This window comes from Macrobrachium nipponense, chromosome 30 (genome assembly GCF_015104395.2).
Source record: "Macrobrachium nipponense isolate FS-2020 chromosome 30, ASM1510439v2, whole genome shotgun sequence".
Classification (NCBI taxonomy): domain Eukaryota; kingdom Metazoa; phylum Arthropoda; class Malacostraca; order Decapoda; family Palaemonidae; genus Macrobrachium; species Macrobrachium nipponense.
Window position 1 is genome coordinate 17,965,784 of NC_087218.1, and position 25,449 is coordinate 17,991,232.

Consider the following 25,449-nt stretch of genomic DNA (forward strand, 5'->3'; position numbering starts at 1 on the left):
ATCCCAGGGCTGGCCCGAAGGATTAGATATTTTTACGTGGCTAGGAGCCAGTTGGTCACTTAGCAACGGGACCTACAGCTTATTGTAGGATGCAAACCACATTTATATCGGAAATTAATGTCTAATCACCAGAAGCAAATTTCTTTGGCTCCACGTTGGCAGAGCCGGGAATCGAACTTGGGACATTAGTATTTATTTCTAGGGGTACATATTTGGAAATCTTTTTTGTTAGATTAAAAGCGTTCTTTAAATGTTATGTTGGCTTGTTAAGAGGCGGACAGACAGACAGACATTAACAATAATGTTTCCCCCATGCGAACGGTAGTTTAACTACCAAACTGCAAGCGCCTCAGTGGCGTGGTCGGTATGGTCTTGGCTTGCCACCTCGGTGGCCATGATTTCGATCCTCGGGCATTCCATTGATGGGTTAGAGATGTGTTTTTCTAGTGATAGAAGTTCAATCTCGAAGTGGCTCGGAAGTCATGTAAAGCCATTGGTTCCGTTCCTGAATAACCACTGGTTCCATGCAACGCAAAAGCACAATACAATGTAACGGCTCCATTATCGGTTTATTTAACGCTTTATTTCAGCTTGTATTTCGTGTTCCAAATGTCATAAATAAGAGGAAGTAACACAATAACACGACAAAACCTTCCCCAAGCGTCTTACCCCACCCAAAACCCCACATTCCCATTGGTCCCCCATACCGCAGGATAGAGTTCAAAGGTAAATCACAGGTTAATTACAGCCGGCCGAAAAAATATTACTTTACATTCTTGTTCAGGATAAAACTGTATAGAAAAACATCAACTGGCATAGTCTAGTTTGCCGCGGTATACAGGCTTAGATCTACCAAACCTCAGGCAGGAATAGCTAGTAGGTAGTAGGTAGGCTATAGCTAGTGCATAGAAAACGTTTTTCGAAACCTATCGTCACATGACCGCTTTAGCCTTGTATCCTACTACTATGATAGACCCCATAGGAAAAAGTGGCAGGAATTTATTTGCATTTACTCAAGTACTGACGTACTAATCACTTAATTTTGTCTCCTACTTTGGCTTTTGCTTCACTGGAATCTGTTGAAGTGTCCGTTGTAGGTCCAGTTTACTCCCGCTGGCCTAATGAATCAAGCACGTCATACTACTACCAGCTAGGCTAGTCTCCAACTGTCAAAAAGAATGTGTGACTGAGGCCTATATTTCTCTTCTTTTGATTGGAGTGTGCGCCACCAAAACACAAGGCGGAGGACAGACAATGACCTATTCTTGTTCGGGGAAAGATTGGTAAGTGGTAAAAAAAAATAAAAGACTTGCCGTCTTGTTTACATTCAATTTTGGTTTGGTATCGATGGTCAGCTGTTGTTTCCTCGAACTCGAAGCTCGAACACCGTACCTGTGATTTTGTAATATAAAAGATGAATAAATATATAGTTGAATAATAAATAAATTAATGAATAAATAAATAACCAAATGAATAAATACATAAAATAAAATTGCGGATCATCTCAGTATTAACGAACCCACTATTTTTCAAGATAATATCCAACCACTTTGATTTATATAATGTATATATATATATGTGTGTGTGTGTGGTTGTATATATATATATATATATATATATATATATATATATATATATATATATATATATATACCTATATATATATATAGGTCAACCAAAAAGTGTAGAAATATATACACACATACACACACACACACACACTATATATATATATATATATATATATATATATATATATATATATACTATATATATTATATGGTATGATAATGTCTTAAAAAATACTGTGTTCGCTAATCTTGACATGATCCAAAGTCGCCTATATGTTTTTGACAGGTGTACAGAATATAAATCTGTTGAACTACATTGAAGTTTCATACATTCATCTTGGATCGACATTTCTTTCTAAACATATTTTCCGGTAGAGGAAGGCATTTTCCTTATACAAAGTAATGGTGGATGTGTTTATGTAGGCGAATACCGATTGAATGCTCTGGTATGAAAGCTATTTCAAATTTCACACCGAAACTATCCACCAACGCAGCAAACATGTTAGTGGAAAGCAACAGGCTTACCCCATCACGTCTTCTGTGTTTATCAGGTTGTGGCGGGATCACAAGATAAGCAAGCAAGCAAGACCTCCACACATTTACGTTAAGCAATCGTTGCTTACAAATTTCCCCCAGCCACACTTTCCTCTTTACGTTACTTTAATTACTAAAAGGACACTTGGTTCAGCAAGGCAAAATACAAAATCTCAAACACATTTACTCACCAGGAAAGTTGACACAATCAGGGCAAGATGCTGTGCTTTCAATGCGATATGGCCATCAAAAAACAAACCCCACTGCCACTAGCAAACCAATAAACACCAAACCAACTGTCACCAACAAACTGCTGAACACCAGCACAAATAAAAAACACTAAACAAGCACCAAGACTACACACCAATTCAAAACCGGAACTCAATTACTGATACCCAAAAACTTATGCGAAAAAACACAGACGACTGCAGTGACTGACTACCTCACACTCCAAATGCCTTCATTGACTGACTGCTCCTGACTCACTCCAAATGCTCGGCGACCGAGCCACTTAACAAGCCAAAACGCCCTCCAAACAAGCAGTTCACTCATTAACTACCCACACAGGCACAAACCATCCCCATACTAAATTTTCATGCTTCTTATATAGTGTTTCCGTCCGTGAATATGGTGTGATTGTTTCTAGTTAAGTTTCATTACGGTATTTAGCCATATTAACATGTTATCAAGTAAAATGAAGTGTGTCCTTTCGAAGTGGCTGCCATGGCATTGTCGTGTAATAAAAAAAAAAAGTGGTGCGGAGGATTACCAACTGCCATTATGCGAAATTTTGAATATTTTTGAAAAGTTGAACCTTTTTTTTTTGGGAGGGGGGGGGAGGGGGGCGGGAAAGTTAAAGGTGACATTTAGTGAATTATGGTGCAATATCAGTGTCATTATGCTAAAAACAGGAAAATTTTATTAGGTGGGTTCGACAGATGTCCTAGAAATTTTTAAAGTGCAAAATATGACATTTATTCTCTGAGTTGAGGATTTACGAGTGTACCATATGTGGGCCACGTTGTGTAATTTGTTTTGGACAGTGTGCACTCTCTCAGGTAGTAAATGGAATTTTGAAGCTGCATAGATATAGAAGGGGTGATTGTTTAGGTATTTTGCTGAAACTCCTGGTGTTACATAAAACATATGTTGTGAAAAAATATCTGTAATGAAATCCACATACAAAATAATTCATTGTAATTATTCGTAAATGACATTAATCCCTTGCTATTTTATAGGACCCATTATAACTTGAAAGAAAAGAGTCCTTTTTGGCAAGCAAAACGAATCGTTTTTCACAAGGATAATATAAGCCTTTTTATGTATTCCATGTCCTGTAGGGCCAAAAAAGACCAACGGCCCCCCAACGACCAGCCGTTTGCCAGCCTTCAGCCTCTCAGGATTCTCTCTATGGTTTTATTTTTATGTATTCCATGTCCTCTAGGGCCAGAGAAGACCAAAAGCCCCCAACCACCACACATTCCCCAGCTTTCAACTTCTCAGGATTCCTTCCATGTCTTCCTTTTAACATATTCCATGTACTCTAGGGCCAGAGAAGACCAGCGGCCCCCCAACCACCAGCCATTCGCCAGCCTTCGGCTTCTCAGGATTCCATCCACGTCTTCCTTCATATGCATTTCATGTCCTCTAGGGCCAGAGAAGACAGCAGCCCCCCAACCACTAGGCTTCAGCTTCTCAGGATTCCATCCATGTCTTCCTTCTTATGTATTCCATGTCCTCTAGGGCCAGAGAAAACCAGCAGCCCCCCAACCGCCAGCTCTTCGCCAGCCTTCAGCTTTTCAGGGTTCCGTCCATGTATTCCTTCTTATGTATTCCTTTTTTGAATGTGCTTCAAAATCCAATTTTAAAATTTTCAATAAACTTTTTGTCTTAATATTACACAATTCTTTTGATAATTCACGAAGCCAATTAACCAGTTTCTTGTTACACTCACATAAATAAATCAAATGCATTGCATTTTCTGGTTCTTTGCATTTTTCACATAGTTTACTATTTGATATTTTCATCATATATATTACTCCTAGGGTTATAATTAATGATATATTGCCAATATGTTCGCTGTGACCTATTGGAATGTGGAGAAGCAACGACCCGAGAAAAGCTGATGAATGGTTTCTGTGGGTGGCGTAACATAAAACTGCATAGTTAGATGAGTCAATGTACTCAGTTCATGAACTCTTCTCAAAGTGCCTTTGGGAAACTGGTTGCAGCCAGTAATGTGAGGCGTTGTCGAAATGTGCATTCGTATGTGCTTGTGTGCCTCTTCTATTCTTAATGTACCCTACACAAGTCTATGGTGAATTTGCATAGAGGCGGCTTTGAGAGAAAGGCAGGATACCGTGGAAGCTCAGCGAAAGTTTCTTTACAATTTGTGCATAAAATATTCCGGCTGCTTGGGTGAGTCTTATAATATTTTAGCCAAAGAGCGGCTTGTTGTCTGTTTAACATTTCATCAGAATATCCAATCTTTTCCAATCTTTAATCTCTGTTGTTAAACTTATGTGTGTACTTAAGAGGTGTTCTCGTGTCTTTGAAACAGACGGTTCTAGCGGAACTATGTGGGGACCGAGGGAGACATTTGGTGTGACCATTACTTTTTAGACATTTTAATGTTGGGGTTTTATCGAAATTAAGTTAGTCAGTAAGACTTGGATCATTATCTTTGTTATTAAATAAATGTATTTTTTATAATGCAACTCTCTCATTTTGATTACCTGTTAGAGTGGAGAGAAAGAAGTAGAGAGAGAGAGAGAGAGAGAGAGAGAGAGAGAGCGGTCGCTTGGCGAGAGAGAGAGAAAGAGAAGGTCGCGAGCCGTTGGTTGCTTAGAGAGAGAGAGAGAGAGAGAGAGAGAGATTATGTATGCCTGACGCTCGGAGTTACACGTTTACCAAATGAATAACGAGGATCATATCCTCATTACATATATAATCTATGTTTTTTGTGGCCAGAATTTCATGAACATATTTGTACAAAATTTCTCCATCATAACTATTAAGAAATTGACTGTTAACATTTTCCCAAATAGTTTTCCATTCAACCTTTTGACTAATTTTTTTTAAACTATATTTTTGTTCGGTGGCCTTGACTTGCTTAATTTAAATGAATAATTTGATAAAGAGAAGTATCATTCTTTTGTGTCCAATGTTTGTTGCGACTTCATGCAAGATGGCACATCCATTTCATCTAGTACATACTGTCAGCTTTACTTAATGAAGGTCAATTTGTGTTCCTGTTATACTTTTTTTTCAATGTAATAGTTTTATTGCATCATTAAAATGTTCAGTAATTTAATTACCAAGGATAGGTTTAATTACTTGATGCTTGTCAAAGGGGATCTTTAAGTTAGATTATGTTATGCTTGTGAAAAAGGATTCGTTTTGCTTGCCAAAAAGGATTCTTTTCTTTTAAGTTATAATGGGTTCTAGAAAATAGCAAGGGAATAATGTCTTTTACGAATAATTATAATGAATTTTTGGGTATGTGGTTTTCATTACAGATATTTTTTCACAACAAATGTTTTATGTAACACCAGGGAGTTTAAGCAAAATACCTAAACAATCACCCCTCTATATCTATGCAGCATCACTGTGCCCAAAACAAACTACACAACATGGCCCACCTATGGTACACTCATAAATCCTCAACTCAGAGAATAAATGTCATATTTTGCACTTTAAAAATTTTCGGGGCCTCTGTCGAACCCACCTAATAAAATTTTCCTGTTTTTAGCATAATGACACTGATATTGCATCATGATTCACTAAATGACACCTTCAATTTTCCACACAAAAAAAGTTTATTTTAAAAATATTTCAAGATATTCAAAATTTCACGCATTGGTGTTGGCGTCCGATGTTACCGGCCATGTTCGCAGTTGGTAACCCCCCGCACCACCTTTTCTTTTTATTTATTTTTTGTACGACAATGCCATGGCAGCCACTTCGAAAGGACACTCTTCATTTCACTTGATAACATGTTAATATGGCTAAATACCGTAATGAAACTTAACTAGAAACAATCACGCCATATTCACGGACCAAGAACACTATAAGAAGCGTGAAAAATTACAACAGACATCCATTTTCTTACCTTATGGGGGAATTGACAACATTCTCAATGGTTGCCTCTGTGTGTGTGTGTGAGAGAGAGAGAGAGAGAGAGAGAGAGAGAGAGAGAGAGAGAGAGAGAGAGAGAGAGCGGAAAATAACGGAAAATATGTTTAAAAAGAAATGTCGATCCAAGATGAACATAGGAAACTACAGTGTAGTTCAACAGATTTGTATTCTGTACACCTATCAAAAACACAGTTATTGGCGACTTTGGATCATGTCAAGATTAGCGAACAGAGTATTTTTGAAGACAATATTATACCACTTTAATATATCTATATTATATATATAATATCTATATATATATATATATATATATATATATATATATATATCAATCATAAACAGACAGAGAAACGTACTACATAAATATATATAAATCAAAGTGGTATACTATTGTCTTGAAAAATAGTGGGTTCGCTAATATTGACATGATCCACGACTTTATTTTATGTATTTATTTATCTGGTTATTTATTTATTTATTTATTTATTATTCAATTATATATTTATTCATCTTTTATATTACAAAATCACAGGAACGGTGTTAGCTTCGACTTCGAGGAAACAACAGCTGACCATCGACACCGAACCAAAATTGAATGTAAACAGGACGGCAAGTTTTTTTTTTTTTTTTTTTTTTTTTTTTTTTTTTACGCCTACCAATCATTCCCTGAACAAGAATAGGTCATTGTCTGCCCTGTTATTTACCTTTGAACTCTGTACGTCGGTACATCGCACCCCTTGTACCGTCATGTACTCTTCAAAGGTAAATTACGGTTTAATTACAGTCGATCGAATAAATATTACTTTAAATTCTTGTTCAGGGGGTAAAATAACACAGGAAAACGTCAACTCCCATAGTCTACTTTACTTCGGAATGCGGGCTTAGAATTACCAAGCAAAAACAATCCAAATGTAAAGGACCTCAGGTTGATATAGTTAGGAAAATTACAGTTTAATTTTAAAAATTTTGGCGTTTAAGAGAGAGAGAGAGATATAATAAAATCGATACAAATGTAGGTATTTTTTATATCATTCTGCTTATACTTTTTGTGACTGAGCAAAAAGAAGACGGAATCATAGTTCATTTGTATTTATATATTTTGCTTGAAAGAAGTTATTAAAATTTAATCTTTGATTCCACTATTCGTGCTCGTTTTATTCGTTTTTTTTTTTCTTTTAAACTACGCTTTTTAAATATTCAGTTAAATTGTTAGGGTTTCTGAAATATGTTAGTAGTTAAAAAGTTCAAGTTTTATTATATATATAAAATTTTATATATATATATATATATATAATATATATAAATATATTTGTATTATATTTTATATATCTATATATATATAAATAATGTATGCATATATTATATATATGAATATTTATGAATATATATATGTATATGCACTATATATAGATATACATAATTACATATATATCCATATATATATAATATATATATATAATATATAAGTCCATTACACATTTCCGTGATTCATATACAAAATATCGAGCTACAAAGTCCTTTAATATATAATTCGCTCTACCTCGGAATTATATATATTATTGCTTAACCGAAGGGGGAATCCGGATAATAAGTTTGCCTGGACCCAGGGCCGCGAAACCTATGGATCCTTTTCAAACCAGGAACGTCAGTGAAGCGTTACCTTACTTAACACCACCCGCGGTGGTGTAGTAGGTAACGCTTCCACTTGACGTTCCGTTTGAAAAGGATCCATAGGTTCGCCGCCCTGGTCCCAGGGCAAAATCTATTTATCGAGAAAAAAATTTCCCCTTCGGTAAGATATATGAAAATTTAATTAAAACCGAAAGGGTAGAGCGAATAGATATTTTAAGACTTTGTAGCTCGATATTATATATATATATTATATATAAATATATATATATTTATATATTATATAGTGTGTGTGGTTGTTGTTGTGTGTTTAACATGTTTAAGAATGACCTCAAAGATATAATTACAGACTTAAATACTAATCAGTTGCCTTAGAGATATCTTCGTTGTATATGTATGTTTAATATGTATTGTGAATAAGTTTTTGTTTTACCAAAGTTCTGAATAGCTGTCACCCTATATTATCCTTTAATTGTCTACCCTTGTGTCTGAGCAGATTGACTTAATCTTTTTGCTTTGTTTTTTTTTTAAATTGTACCCATGTTTATGCTTGTTTGGAAAGGTAACTCTTTCTCCAGGTGTGCCGGATTCTAGGTACTAATCTCTTTATAATCCCTATCTGTCAGTTATACGAGCTTTCCTATACTGTCAGTCCCTCATGTAAGTCAGTTTATCTGCTAAGTAAAGGACGTTGAACGTCGAAAGATTTTGCGAAAACTCCGTTGTTTATTTTTCCACCGTGGCTTATACCTTTATATATAATATATATATATATATATATATATGTATATATATATAATATATATTATAATATATATATATATAATATATATATGTGTGTGTGTATATATATTATATATATATATATACATATATATATATATGTATAGATATTATATAATAATAATACTATATATAATATATATATAATTAATAATATATATAGTATATATAATATTAATATATGTATTAATAAATAATTAATATAATATATATTATTTAACTATATATATATATTTATAATAGAATTATATTTATATATATACTATATATTGGTATTTAATATATAATATTTATATTAATATTATAATTATATATATATATATATATAATTATATATATATATTTAATATATATATCATATAATATATTATATATATTATATATATATATTATATTATTATATATAATATATATATATATAATATATTATATATTAGAGTATATTATAATATATATATATAATATATATTATAATATATAATATATCTATATATATAATATATATATATATATATATATATAATATATTATATAATATATATATATATATATAATATATATATATTAATTTAACATATATATTATATATATATATATATATATATATATATAGATAGATAGATAGATAAAGGTATAAGCCACAAAAGAAAATTAAACAACGGAGTTTTCGCAAAATCTTTCAACTTTCAACGTCCTTTACTTAGCAGATAAACTGACTTACATGAGGGATTGACAGTACAGGAAAGCTCGTATAACTGACAGATAGGGATTATAAAGAGATTAGTACCTAGAATCCGGCACACCTGGAGAAAGAGTAACCTTTCCAAACAAGCATAAACATGTGTACAATTTAAAAAAACCAAAGCAAAAAGATTAAGTCAATCTGCTCAGACACAAGGGCAAGACAATTAAAGGATAATATAGGGTGACAGCTATTCAGAACTTTGGTAAACAAAAACTTATTCACAATACATATTAAACACACATATACAACGAAGATATCTCTAAGGCTACTGATTTGTATTTAAGCCTGTAATTATATCTTTGAGGTCATTCTTTAACATGTTACAAATGCAAGGGTCTAAATGAAACAGGCTATGACTTATATTAAAATTACAATGTGAAGTAAGTTGCATTATAGCAGATTCCAAAAGATTTCGTGATAAGACATCTTTTGACCTTCCAATTACTGAACTATCAACCCAATTTATTCGGTGGTTGTTTTCACTTAAATGAATGAATATTGCATTAGATGTTTGCCCAGTTTTTAAAGAATATTTATGCTGGCTCAACCTTACTAATAAGCCCTTGCTCGACTGTCCGAGATAAAAAGATGGGCAGTCCATACAGGGAAGACATAAACGCATATTTATTCAGAATTAGTAACTGCAGGGAAGACATAAATGCATATTTATTCAGAACCAATAACTTCAGATAAAGACATAAACGCGTATTTGTTCAGAATCAGTAACTTCAGGGGAAGACATAAACACGTATTATTCAGAATCATTAACTTCAGGGGACAGACATAAATGCCTATTTATTGAGAATCAGTAACTTCAGGGGCAGACATAAATGCCTATATATTCAGAACCAGTAACTTCAGGGGAAGACATAAACGCGTATTTATTCAGAATCAGTAACTGCAGGGGCAGATATGAACGCCTAGATATTCAGAATCAGTAACTTCAGGATAAGACATAAACGCGTATTTATTCAGAATCGTAACTTCAGGGGAAGACATAAACGCATATTTATTCAGGATCAGTAACTGCAGGGGAAGACATAAACGCATATTTATTCAGAATCAGTAACTGCAGGGGAAGACATAAACGCATATTTATTTAGAATCAGTAACTGCATGGGGAGACATAAATTCATATTTATTCAGAATCAGTAATTTCAGGGGAAGACATAAACGCATATTTATTCAGATCAGTAACTGCAGGGGAAGACATAAACGCATATTTATTTAGAATCAGTAACTTCAGGGGAAGACATAAATGCGTATTTATTCAGAATCAGTAACTTCAGGGGAAGACATAAACGCGTATTTATTTTTTTTCTTTTTTTGACAAAGTATTTATTCAGGGAAGACATAAACGAGTATTTATTCAGAATCAGTAACTTCAGGGGGAGGCATAAACGAGTATTTATTCAGAATCAGTAACTTCAGGGGAAGACATAAACGCATATTTATTTAGAATCAGTAACTTCAGGGGGAGGCATAAACGAGTATTTATTCAGAACCAGTAACTTCAGGGGAAGATATAAACGCATATTTATTCAGAACCAGTAACTTCAGAGGAAGACAAAAACGTGTATTTATTCAGAATCGGTAACTTCAGGGGGAGACATAAACGTGTATTTATTCAGAATCAGTAACTTCAGGGGGAAAGACATTAAAACGCATATTTATTTTAGAATTCAGTTTAATAACTTCAGGGGGCGGGAGGCAATTAAACGAGTATTTTATTCAGAACCAGTAAACTTTCAGAGAAGAATAAATAAACGCATATTTTTATTCAGAAAACCAGTAACTTCAGAGGGAAGACAAAAACGTTGTATTTATTTCAGAATCGGTAACTTCAGGGGGAAGATAAAACGTTGTATTTATTCTCAGAATCCAGTAACTTCAGGGGAAAGACATTAAACGTGTATTTTATTCAGAATCCCAAGTAAACTTTCATTGGGAAAGAACATTAAACGGCGATTTTATTCAGAATCAGTAACTTCAGGGGGAGACATAAACGTGTATTTATTCAGAATAAGTAACTTCAGAGGAAGACAAAAACGTGTATTTATTCAGAATCAGTAACTTCAGGGGAAGACATAAACGTGTATTTATTCAGAATAAGTAACTTCAGAGGAAGACAAAAAATGTGTATTATTCAGAATCAGTAACTTCAGGGGGAGACATAAAACGCGTATTTTTATTCAGAATCAGTAACTTTCAGGGGAAAGACATAAACATTGTATTTATTCAGAATCAGTAACTTCAGGGAAGACATAAAACATGTATTTATTCAGAATCAGTAAACTTCAGGGGAAGAACATAAATGCGTATTTAATTCAGAATCAGTAACTTCAGGGGAAGACATAAACATGTATTTATTCAGAATCAGTAACTTCAGGGGAAGACATAAATGCGTATTTATTCAGAATCAGTAACTTCAGGGGAAGACATAAACATGTATTTATTCAGAATCAGTAACTTCGGGGAAGACATAAACATGTATTTATTCAGAATCAGTAACTTCAGGGGAAGACATAAATGCGTATTTATTCCAGAATCACGTAAACTCAGGGGGAAGACATAAACGCGTATTTATTCAGAATCAGTAACTTCAGGGGAAGACATAAACGCGTATTTATTCAGAATCAGTAACTTCAGGGGAAGACATAAACATATATTTATTCAGAATCAGTAACTTCAGGGGAAGACATAGCAGCGTAATTATTTCAGAATTTCAGTATTAATTCAGGGGAAATCAGTAACTTCAGGGATGACATAGACGGTATTTTATTCAGAATCAGTAACTTCAGGGGAAGGACATAAACATGTATTTATTTCAGAAATCAGAACTTCAGGGGAAGACATAAACGCGTATTTATTCAGAATCCAGTAACTTCAGGGGGAAGACATAAACGCATATTTATTCAGAATAGGTAACTTTCAGGGGGAAAGACATTAAAACGGTGTTATTTATTCGAATCAGTAACTTCAGGGGGAAGACATTAAATGCGTATTTATTCAAGAATCAGTAACTTCAGGGGAAGACATTAAAACATGATTTAATTCAGAATCGAACTTCAGGGGAAGACAATAAATGCGTAATTTATCAGAAATCCAGAAACTTTCAGGGGAAAGACATAAACGTGTATTTATTCAGAACAGTAACTTCAGGGGGAAGACAATAAAACACGTATTTATTCAGAAACCAGTAACTTCAGGGGCAGACATAAACATGTATTTATTCAGAATCCAGTTAACTTTCAAGGGGAAGGACATTAAAATGCCATATTTATTCAAGAATCAGAACTTCAGGGGGAGACATAAAGCGATTATTCAGAATTCAGGAAAAAACTTCAGGGGATTGAAACCATAAACATGTATTTATTCAGAGTCAGTAACTTCAGGGGAAGACATAAACACGTAATTATTCAGAACCAGTAACTTCAGGGGAAGACATAAACACATATTTATTCAGAACCAGTAACTTCAGGGGAAGACATAAACGCGTATTTATTCAGAACCAGTAACTTCAGGGGAAGACATAAACGCGTATTTATTCAGAACCAGTAACTTCAGGGGAAGACATAAACGCGTATTTATTCAGAACCAGTAACTTCAGGGGGAGACATAGATGCATATTTATTCAGAATCAGTAACTTCAGGGGATGACATAAACGTGTATTTATTCAGAATCAGTAACTTCAGGGGAAGACATAAACGCGTATATTATTCAGAATCAGTAACTTCAGGGGCAGCATAAATTGCATATTTATTCAGAACCAGTAACTTTCAGGGGGGAGGAACATGAACGAGTATTTATTCAGAATCAGTAACTTCAGGGGCAGACATAAATGCGTATTTATTCAGAACCAGTAACTTCAGGGGGAGACATAAACGCGCATTTATTCAGAATCAGTAACTTCAGGGGCAGACATAAACGCTTATTTATTCAGAATCAGTAACTTCAGGGACAGACATAAATGCGTATTTATTCAGAACCAGTAACTTCAGGGGGAGACATGAACGCGTATTTATTCAGAATCAGTAACTTCAGGGGCAGACATAAATGCGTATTTATTCAGAACCAGTAACTTCAGGGGGAGAACATGAACGGGCTATTTAATTCAGAACCATAACTTCAGGGGCAGACATAAATGCGTTATTTTGTCAGGGGGAACCAGTAACTTCAGGGGGAGACATGAACGCGTATTTATTCAAACCAAGTAACTTCAGGGGCAGACATACATGCGTATTTATTTCAGAACCAGTAACCTTCAGGGGGAGACATAAACGCGCATTTATCAGAATCAGTACTTCAAGGGGCAGACAAAATGCGTATTTAATTCAGAACCAAGTATCAGGGAAAGACTCAAACGTGTATTTATTCAGAATCATACCTTCAAGGGAAGACATGAACGGTATATTCAGAAACCAGTAACTTCAGGGGAAGACATGACACGTATTTATTCAGAGACCAGTACTTCAGGGGAAGATCATGAACGCGTATTAGTCCGAATCAAGTAACTTCAGGGGTTAGACATAAAAGCGTATTTATCAGAATCCAGTAACTCAGGGGAAGACATAAAGAGTATTTAAATTCGAATCAGTAACTTCAGGGGGAAGACACATAAACGCGTATTTATTAAAGAAATACAGTAACTTCAGGGGAAGACATAAACGCGTATTTATTCAGAATCAGTAACTTCAGGGGAGACATAAACGCGTATTTATTCAGAATCAGTAACTTCAGGGGGAGACATAAACGCGTATTTATTCAGAATCAGTAACTTCAGGGGGAGACATAAACGCGTATTTATTCAGAATCAGTAACTTCAGGGGGAGACATATTTTACGCATAGTATTCAGGGGAATCAGTAACTTCAGGGGGAGACATAAACGCGTATTTATTCAGAACCAGTAACTTCAGGGGGAGACATAAACGCGTATTCATTCAGAACCAGTAACTTCAGGGGGAGACATAAACGCGTATTTATTCAGAACCAATAACTTCAGGGGGAGACATAAACGCGTATTCATTCAGAACCAGTAACTTCAGGGGAAGACATAAACGCGTATTTATTCAGAATCAGTAACTTCAGGGGAAGACATAAACGCGTATTTATTCAGAATCAGTAACTTCAGCGGGAGACATAAACGCATATTTATTCAGAACCAGTAACTTCAGCGGGAGACATAAACGCGTATTTATTCAGAACCAGTAACTTCAGCGGGAGACATAAACGCGTATTTATTCAGAACCAGTAACTTCAGCGGGAGACATAAACGCGTATTTATTCAGAACCAGTAACTTCAGGGGAAGACATAAACGCGTATTTATTCAGAACCAGTAACTTCAAGGGAAGACAGACGCGTATTTATTCAGAACCAGTAACTTCAGGGGAAGACATAGACGCGTATTTATTCAGAACCAGTAACTTCAGGGGAAGACATAGACGCGTATTTATTCAGAATCAGTAACTTCAGGGGAAGACACAGACGCGTATTTATTCAGAATCAGTAACTTCAGGGGAAGACACAGACGCGTATTTATTCAGAATCAGTAACTTCAGGGGAAGACACAGACGCGTATTTATTCAGAATCAGTAACTTCAAGGGAAGACATAAACGCGTATTTATTCAGAATCAGTAACTTCAGGGGAAGACATAAACGCGTATTTATTCAGAATCAGTAACTTCAGGGGAAGACATAAACGCGTATTTATTCAGAATCAGTAACTTCAGGGGAAGACACAGGCGTATTTATTCAGAATCAGTAACTTCAGGGGCAGACATAGACGCGTATTTATTCAGAATCAGTAACTTCAGGGTAAGACATAGACGCATATTTATTCAGAATCAGTAACTTCAGGGGAAGACATAAACATGTATTTATTCAGAATCAGTAACTTCAGGGGCAGACATAAACATGTATTTATTCAGAATCAGTAACTTCAGGGGAAGACATAAACATGTATTTATTCAGAATCAGTAACTTCAGGGGAAGACATAAACGTGTATTTATTCAGAATCAGTAACTTCAGGGGAAGACATAAACATGTATTTATTCAGAATCAGTAACTTCAGGGGTGACACAGACGCGTATTTATTCAGAACCAGTAACTTCAGGGGGAGACATAAATGCGTATTTATTCAGAATCAAGTAAACTTTTAGGGGGGCGGAGGACATAAACGCAATATTTATTCAGAATCCAGTAACCTTTAGGGGGAGACAAAAAATAAACCCGCATCATTCCTTATTCACGAAATCAGTAAAACTTCAGGGGGAAGACATAAACGCATATTTAGTTCAGAATTCAGTCAACTTTCTAGGGGGAGACATAAACTGCATGGTTTAGTTTTTTCAAGAATCACTAACTTTAGGGGGAGAGCAGAGTGAAAGAAGTAGGTAGCGTATTTATTCAGAATCACTAACTGCAGGGCAGACATAAATGCGTATTTATTCAGAATCAGTAACTTCAGGAGCAGACATAAACGCATATTTATTCATAATCTGTATATACTTACTAACCATGCAACTGGTACCACTGATATTCATAATCCCTTTGTACTAATTAGTAAATATTCGCCTCGTGTGGTTCAGGAAACTCTCTTGCGTATCCTTACTCAGTTATTGTTTTGAGAAACATGAGTGTTGTGTAAGTAACCTCTGAGTGTTTTATCTCATTCTGCCAAATCATAAAACGTTTTATAAAATCTCGATTTAACAAATACATTAGACTTGAAATTGGTATACGAAACGGCTTTGAAATCAATGTTTTCAATTTTATGTTACGCGTCTATTTAAATGTATTTTTTCCACAAAGGTAACATTTGCATCATAGCAATTTCGGTTACTATTAAACTCAACTCTACTGTTACCAGTAAAACCCTCACTGAATAAATGATCTAGGTCCATTGTTCGTGCAAATAGGCAATCCTATGTAACGATGTCATCATTATATCTACAGTATACCATGTAATGACGTCATCTGTATTCCCAGTACATGAATGTGAATGAGTATACAATAAGAATAAAAAAACATAAGGAGTAGGATTTAAATTCCGATATATATAGATATATATATAATATATATATATATATATATATATATATATATATATATATATATATATATATATATAGGTAGATAGATAGATAGATAGAGAGAGAGAGAGAGAGAGAGAGCAGAACTGCTGAATAAATCAGACAGCTTAACGTGGAGTCTTAACTTCTCGACGTCAACATTATGTACGCTGCCAGGTAGAGTGTCCGTCCTAATTGTTTATGAAATATATTATCTCATTGCGATATGAACGCCGTTAAATTTAGACACAGCACAAGTGAAGTATTATTATTGTGAATGAGAGACGTCCGATTCTTATAATTTATTTCTATAAATGTTTCTCCTTTCAGTTTCATATACGAACGTATATGGATATGTGTGTATATGCATAACGCACTCTCAATCATACATACATACATACTACATACATACATAACATACATACATACATTACATACATAATACATATATAATATATATATATAATATTTTATATATATACACATATATATACACACACATATATATATATATATACATATATATACTGTATATATAGTATGTATGTATATATTACTATATATATATATATATATATACTATACATACATACACGCATACATATATGTATGCAGCCGAGTAGCGCTCTTGGGCGGGTAACCATAGGCTAGGATTGTTTGAATCGTTACATCGTCGTTATTTTTAATCGTAGAAGAAAAGTAAGAGCATATTTGGAATCCGCGTGAACAGTTCTATCAGATGAATACTTTATTTCTACGAATAATAATGAAGAAGTTAGCATGGCCGGATACAAGGCCTGATATCTGAATCAAAACGGTACTCGGGTAAAATCATCCCCTATAACTTCTACGTACATATATGTTCCGACTTTTGGTTCATTTGGGTCCAGTAGTTTCGTCGTCATGAGCGAATATACATGCTAAGTATATAGTCCGACCGTCAGCTTATATATATATATATATATATATATATATATATATACATATATATAATATATATATATATATATATATATATATATATATATATATATATATATATAGAGAGAGAGAGAGAGAGAGAGAGAGAGAGAGAGAGAAGAGAGAGAGAGAGAGAATTTTTGAGAATATTAAGAGGGTGATGTTTTTGGAGGAGATATATTGTGTGTGTATATATATATATATATATATATATATATTATATATATATATATATATATATATATATATATATATATATATATTGTGACCAAGTATATTATATATATATATATATATATATATATATATATATAATATACATATATATATATATATATATATATATATATATATATATATATATATATATATATTCACATATATATATCACACAAACTATATCTCACTCCATAAACATCATCCTCTCGATATTGTGAGAAACGCGTAACGGCGTCTTTCGCTTCCTGGAAAGCGTAAATGGCGGGGCGCGAGGTATCACCCTGGAACAAAGGCGGCTCGTGCCCTTTGCTGATAGGTTTGACTGTCAGAAATTTAGCGCACTAATTGAGTTCCGGGAAAACTAGCATCACCCACCTGTCCCTTCGCCGCCCCCTAACACGCCCGCAGCGGGTTGGGCTTTAATTACCTGTCGTTCCGCATTACATTTAGTTATTAGCCGAGCCGCGGCCTGGTCAAAAACAACTCCATCGAGAAGGATATGCCGCGGTTTTAAGGGCTGCGTATTGTAAAGCGCTGTCAGCCGTAGTCGGCGGTGGACATGCGACTAGAATATTCGTTTGACGGAGGTGCTGGCTTTGTGTCCGGTGATTTTCAGATGATTCCTGTGCGATACGGCGTCCTCCGCCCCCACCTCCTCCTCCTCCTCCTCCTCCTCCTCCTCATCTTCTTGCAAATGACCGTAGTCCTGCGGCTCTTGTTGGTGGAGCAGATATGAGGTTTAGAAATGGCTTTCTCCTGATGCGTTGGTATGAACATTTGTCCAGTCCTCAGGTGACCATGATAAAGACGACTATATTGCATACGAGGGTAAAGGAAAACACCGTTTTTAAGATATTACCTCAAGATCTTTAGAAAGAACGGGCGTTATTTTTAATTAGCATGGCTTGCCTTTTTTCGACGTGATTTTATGTATGGCTCATGAAGTTTCTTCTTCCAGTTGCTTATATTTACATCAGTAAAACCGAGCAGTAATTTGCATATTTTGTTTTTTATTATCAATCTATTTTATATAATTTTACAAAATATTGGGTTATCGCCTTTCTGAAACTGCAGCTATTTTTGTGCCTCTCTCTATCTCTGCATTGAAGCCTATTTTATGTATTTTTTTCAGCTGTTCTCAAAAATATGTTTCTCGTTTTCTGAGCATAAAATATAAGATTTCTTGTCATCAACTCTGAATCTTCGACAACACTGGGAATTACAATTTTATTATGTCACAACTCTTTCTGGCCGAGTGCATTTCGCGCTCGGCTACCAAATCGGTGGTCCGAAGTTCCATTCTCGATACAATGTGGTTCGGATCCCTCAATAAGCTGTAGGTCCCGTTGCTAGGTAATCATTTGGTTCGTAGTCACGTAAAAATATTTAATCCTTCGGGCCAGCCCTAGGAGAGCTGTTAATCAGCTCAGTGGTCTGGTAAAACTAAGATATACTTTTCACAACTCTTTCTGGACGAAGCATAAGATGCATGGAAGTGCCCAGAATAATGACGACGACGAGAGAAAAAAAAGACTGAATAACTAAATGTAACTTTTAACAATAAATGAATGTTGACATTGTTTTCAAGTTTTATCCGGTAAAATTCAAACCGAAATCAAGATCACATTCCCATTACAAATAATGGCATCGCTATGATTCGCTTAATTCATATAATTTATTCATACAGGCAAAAAAAATGAAGAAAGGAAAACAGTTCACATCATGATTAATTTGATTCCCGTTCATGAAAAGAAAGAAAGGCCTCTTTTTATCCTGTTCTACCGAGCGGATACTTTACAATTCGCGTAATGAACTGCATTACGTATTCAAATCTGGATTGCTTTTTTCCAAACGTGCAGTATCTCCGGGAAGTGTGTTTGCCCAGAGCTGCTGTTATGATGCCTTTTCTCAGTCAAATTAATCAAGAGAATGTATATGCAACTTATTCCTTTTATCTTCCTTTGAATGCAATTGCCAATTTGCTCAATGGCCTCGCTTTATTTTCTTTAACTTCTTGTGTTTGTTGAAGACCTCAAGGGTTAAGTATACAAAACGCAGTAAGTTGTGTTTGGTTTCTCGTTAGTCTCTTTTATAATGCTAGTGTCAGTATTTTCAGGTACTTCTTTTATTAATGCTTTGGGAACGTAGGATAATTTTTGCTTTCTTTTAGAACCCTGTAATAATGGCTTAAAAAAGTGTCAACAAGCTTGACCTTAAAAACTTAAGGGAATTATCTTATGTCTCTAATGACTAATATATTTGCATATATATATATATATATATATATATATATATATATATATATATATATATATATATATATATATATAATATTTAATTAGTTGCTTCCTTCAACTTGTCACCCCGCTCGAATGAGTCAGCGTCAGCTGTCGGCTTGAAGCACAATGTCATGGACAGCTTTCTCGCACTCCAAAATAAGTAACACTGTAGATCGCATTTTCACGTGCTGTAGATGAACGCGAATGTCACTGGAAATTAAATGAGAGAACAAGCGTCAGCCCTCTACCGGCTGGAACACGCATCCAAGGTTCCTGGAACCACGGTCTAGGCCTGGAGCGAGAGGAGGAGTTTCCTGCCGTGACGTGGTCGGTGGTGTCTTGTGTCTGTAGGTGTTTGTAGACCCGAACCTTTTGGATGTTAGTTCATGGCCGCTTTAGGATTGTCATTTGTTGTGGCATTTAGTTGTTAAGTACATTAAAATTCATTTATGTTACGTGGAATGACACTTGTTATAACAACTAAGAGAACCGTAGCGTTTTGGATGCTAGTTCAGGTATCTTGGAGGCTTGAAATTCTCCTCCCCTTTAGTTGTTAATTGCATTAAAATTCATTCATATCACGTGGAATTAGACTCGCTTGTCATATGTACTTCTAATGTATTTCTTTGCCACATAATGAGACTTAACAACAAACATATCGGCCGCTTAAGAGCTAAAATTCCTTCTCTCCTTTGGGTGTTTGTTACATTCCATTGCCATGCGACCTTTCAATGCATTTCTAGGCCACAGGGTAAGACTTAACTACTAATATATTTTTCATCAGTTCTTCGTCGTTTTTTTTTTCTCCTATGACATCTTGTTTAACCTTAAACTTTCTAATGGATTGCTTTTTACAGCATATCTTGCTTTTTCTACTTATCCCTCCAGTTATCTTCTTTGTCTGTAATCCGTAGAGGGCCTCACTCAGATTTCTCTACTTTCTTCCCTTTTTTTTTTTTTTTTTTTTTTTTTTTTGGTTTTTTTTTAGTGATATTCCCTGTTAAACATCCAGATAAATATTCCATGTCTTTTGTTTTATATCCATGATATACAAATGCTGTCGAATTTATTTTGTACATCTGTCGTTGTGTAAAGCAAAATCCACGAATGGATTTAGAGACCTCTTTCATCCACATGCGTAACTTGCATACACTATTGCACAAGTATGCTATTATTTATGGTCACGTCCGTGCGTGAACGTTCTTTAAAAATTAGTGATGGCCCTGTTTCACAAAATGATGGTGAAAGGAGAAAATTCAACAGGAACCTGTCATTGTATGCTTTCTGACACTATAATATATATATATATATATATATTATATATATATATCATATATATATATAAAGATATATATATCTATATCTATATATCTATATACATATATATATATATAATATACAGATAGATAGATAGATAGATAGATACGGGTTCGTACCGAAAGGGAGAGCAACTATCCACGAAGATACTCTGACAGGTAGAATACGGGACACGTTCCGACCGACGTCGGCGTCTATAGCACGTAAATCCTGCACACCGTACAGCATTGGTACACTGTTATGATATGCGAATGGGTAAGTGATGTTTGTGGTTTGTGGTCGACGGTGAGCGGCATAAACACTGCACAGTTACGTCGAATGAGCTACAGCTGGTCGATACACTGACTTCCTCAGGCAGGCGTTTCGACGGGGGAGAAACATTACTCTCTGCCTAATCCCTGGCGGTTGAATGTCTTCGCTACTGTGCGTCGGTTGTTGCTGAAGATCTGCGTCTGTCTTTGCTTGCTTGGGATGGGATTTTGATTTTTATATTTGTACTTTGTACGGAAACGCTGGATCTTCTTAGCATCATCAAGCGATTATTTATTCATTGTCTCTTTTATCTTGTATATTTGCTCGCTTTCTTTTCATGTATTTTGCTCTTGGTTTTTCTGTTTTGCTAGGAATGTCGATACCATGGAAAAGGAGTATGTTGCCCTATTGTTGATCGTGGTAACATTATGATCTTGATATTGGTAAAAAAAATGGCATTATAATATTGACCTTGATGAAAATGGTATTATGATTAATACCTCTACTACTCCCATTCAGTTGTAGCAGGAATCTATTTTTTTATGTAGAATAGACCTTTTGACCTTCATTCATGTATTATTTTTATTTGCTTTTATCTTCAGTCTCTAAAGCTTCCATGGATAAATTAAACCGTTATTATCCCGTACACCAAAATGACCATACACTTTGTCACGTGATCTGTTTGTCTTGTAGAGTCGGTCTTCTTAATATTTGTCATTAATGTTCCTTTTGATTTCGAGTGCCAAGTAACATTTCTTCTGAAGTACCTGAGGCCCTGATCAACCGGAGCCAAGAGCCCGTCCTATAATATGTATAATAGTTATATAATATTATATATACATATTTAAATGTATAGGTAAATATTTATATTTTATGCATAATTATAAGAATAAGCGTTGGTAAGCGCACTACTCTTTTCAGACATCATCACTTTTTATCTGTTATTTACAGTTTTATTTTCTTAAAAGCAATGTTATCGAGTTTTTTCATATGTAAAAGAATTGTCGCTATAGGTTAAGTTAATTATATCTTAGTTTTACCAGACCACTGAGCTGATTAACAGCTCTCCTAGGGCTGGCCCGAAGGATTAGATATTTTGACGTGGCTAGGAACCAATTGGTCACCTAGCAACAGGACCTACAGTTTATTGTGGGATCCGAACTACATTATATCGAGGAATGAATTTCTATCACCAGAAACAAATTCCTCTGATTCCACGTTGGCCGAGCCGAGAATCGAACTTCGGACCACCGGATTGGGATCCGAGGACGAAAACCACTAGTCTAACGAGGAACTTTAATTATAGGACATTCCCTAACGTGATGAAGATTTTTTTTCTTGCTCGAGAATTCAGTCTGCTACCAGTAAACAGAATTTTATTATATTAACTATATTATATTTATCATTCATGCTGATAGATATGCTGAATATACTTGAAGGAAGACTCAGGTTGCAAGCATTCAAGTGAATATGAGAGATATAGAAGGATGATGCACGTTAATGCAGTGTAAAGGAATGATACGCAAAGTATACCCATCACTCCCTACCGTAAGCGTATCAGACCATTAAGGCCCCCATACTCTGAACGATTGTCTGAACGACTGTCTCTATCGTTCGCAAAAACACTGTGCATGGGCTTGTCTGAATGCAAAAGTGGGCGGAGCTGTGTGTCTGAACGATCTCAGCGGGAGTCTGTCATACACAGATCGTTCAATGTATGGGTTTGTCTGCCCATATAACGCTATCACGCGCGTCTCTTCTAGAGATGATGCCATATGTCTTCTCGAGACAAAACCTTTGTTCAGACTGAAATCGGTGCGGAGATCGTTCATACTGTATGAATAGTGTGTGTGGGTCGATAACGACAATCGTTCAGACAATCGTTCAGACAGTCGTTCAGTGTATGTGGGCCTTTAGGCCTACCTGTTTTTCAGACCTCAAAACCGGCGCGCGCCATCAAGACCTCTCAAATCCGGCAGCAGTATGGCCGCGCAAAAAGAAGAAAAAAATTATAAACCGTGTCCGTTGCATCGTAGCAGTGGACAGAGGATTGTTCATATTACAGTTCATTCAGCTCTCGTGGTATTTTTTCACCCTGGGTCATCGTGCGCAAATACGACGAAAACTAGGACAGGACACATCCGGTCCGGTACGCGTATTTTAATTAATTTTACGGTGTTGTATCAAAGCCGTACACGTTTCAATAACTCTTCGGCGCTCTTTCGCCGTGGATATCTGCTCGCCCACGCGCGCCCATCTTCAATATTGTTCGATGGGTTTTTTTTTTTTTTATATATATATGCGTCATCCGTGCTTACATGTATGGTTCAAGGAATGATTTCACATTCCGGGAAGCATAGATTTTTTTTTCATACCTTTCAGTGCGTCGAACATTCTGGGAAGCATAGTTTTTTTTTTTTTCCATACCTTTCAGTGCGTCGATTTTATGTTAGGATAGAGTATTTTATGAAATGCTTTATTTTTCATGCATCTTTCCTTAAGATACTACAGAGATGAACTCCTTAATTCATTGGCAAAACATGACTTCGAAAATCCTCTCTCGATACTAAAACGTACTGTAGAAATTACACTTATTGCTCAGCATCTATGTATGGAAATTTTTATAATTTGATTTTTGTATTTATTGTATTTTTTTCTTCTCTTCTCTTCTTTTTTCCACTTGAACGAACATGATAAAACGTGAATAATAATCTGGTGATTGTTTGTCATAATTACTGTAGATTAATTTTACGTTATCAGTCACTACAAAATATAGAATTCCAAAGATTTGTCGAAACTCCCCACAAGTTTTGAAATGAAACACTCACCTCGGGAAGCAAAATGGAGAGAACTCCATGGACTTCACCCTCCACATTTCATTCAGTTTGACTTTTTCCGGGTAAAGGAAAAGCTGCTGTAAATTTGGAGCCATTTAAAATATATCTAGATCACACCTTCCAGACCAGCGCCCGTAGCTGGAGAATTGGTTCGGCCCTTTTAGGAAAGTTGTTTTATATTGTCTTTTTATACGAGAAGTATCGTGGCTGAATTTCGGGGTTCTCAAAAACCGTGACCTTTTCTTTAACCGAATTTCAAATTTGCTGAGTTATTTTACCGCACCGATAATTTTACTTAGCGGTTATAAGAGTTACGCTAATAAATGTGACAGACAATAACTTTTGACATGGAAATTAATTTGTCACTTTGAAAATTAAGTGATGGTCACTTACTACAATCTGGTTAAGTCATAATGTTTGTCATTAAACCTACATAAACAAAATTCAAGTCCAACATTCAACGTGTTATAGCCATGTCTTTCTTGTGCTGCCTAAATCTAATGAAAGGTATTTGATAAAATCCAAGGATAATTAGACGACATAAAAATTAAGCTGAAGAAGTAAGAAAACTGATATGGGCATGGGGAAGGCCATTCATTTCCTTTTATGGATAGAATATAATTTCCATTTATGTATAACCGTGAGAGAATTGGGAATTAGGTGTCACTTTCATTATTGGGCTAATGACAGACAGATATATATATATATATATATATATATATATATATATATATATATATATTATATATATATTATATATTATATATATATATATAATATATATATATATATATATATATCATACACGTACATATGTATAAATGGATAGATAGGTAAGGAAGATAGGTAGGGAGTTATTAAGCACATGCACATATATTAACGTATAATATTGATTGGGTTTCAATGCCTGATAAAGGAAAGGACATACTATTCGATGATGAATAAAATGTGGAAACGTAAACGGCTAAAGAGGATGTTCACAAAACGAATCTATTAATAACAAAACACGGAAACGCATTTACGAACACGACACCAACCAGAGAGAGAGAAGAGAGAGAGAGAGAGATATCAAACCCAATATAGAAAATCGAACTGCGTCTGGGGGATTCCC

General features: G+C 35.0%; 2 protein-coding genes across 2 annotated transcripts in view; one reads left to right on the forward strand and one right to left on the reverse strand.

Annotated features, from left to right (window-relative positions):
* Positions 1-25,449, forward strand: part of LOC135202343 (cap-specific mRNA (nucleoside-2'-O-)-methyltransferase 2-like) — a 273,293-nt gene that overhangs the window by 155,699 nt on the left and 92,145 nt on the right. The window lies entirely within an intron of this gene.
* The window catches only part of LOC135202088 (mucin-2-like), a 124,126-nt gene that overhangs the window by 57,977 nt on the left and 40,700 nt on the right, over positions 1-25,449 (reverse strand). The gene's annotated exons all lie outside the window — the stretch shown is intronic.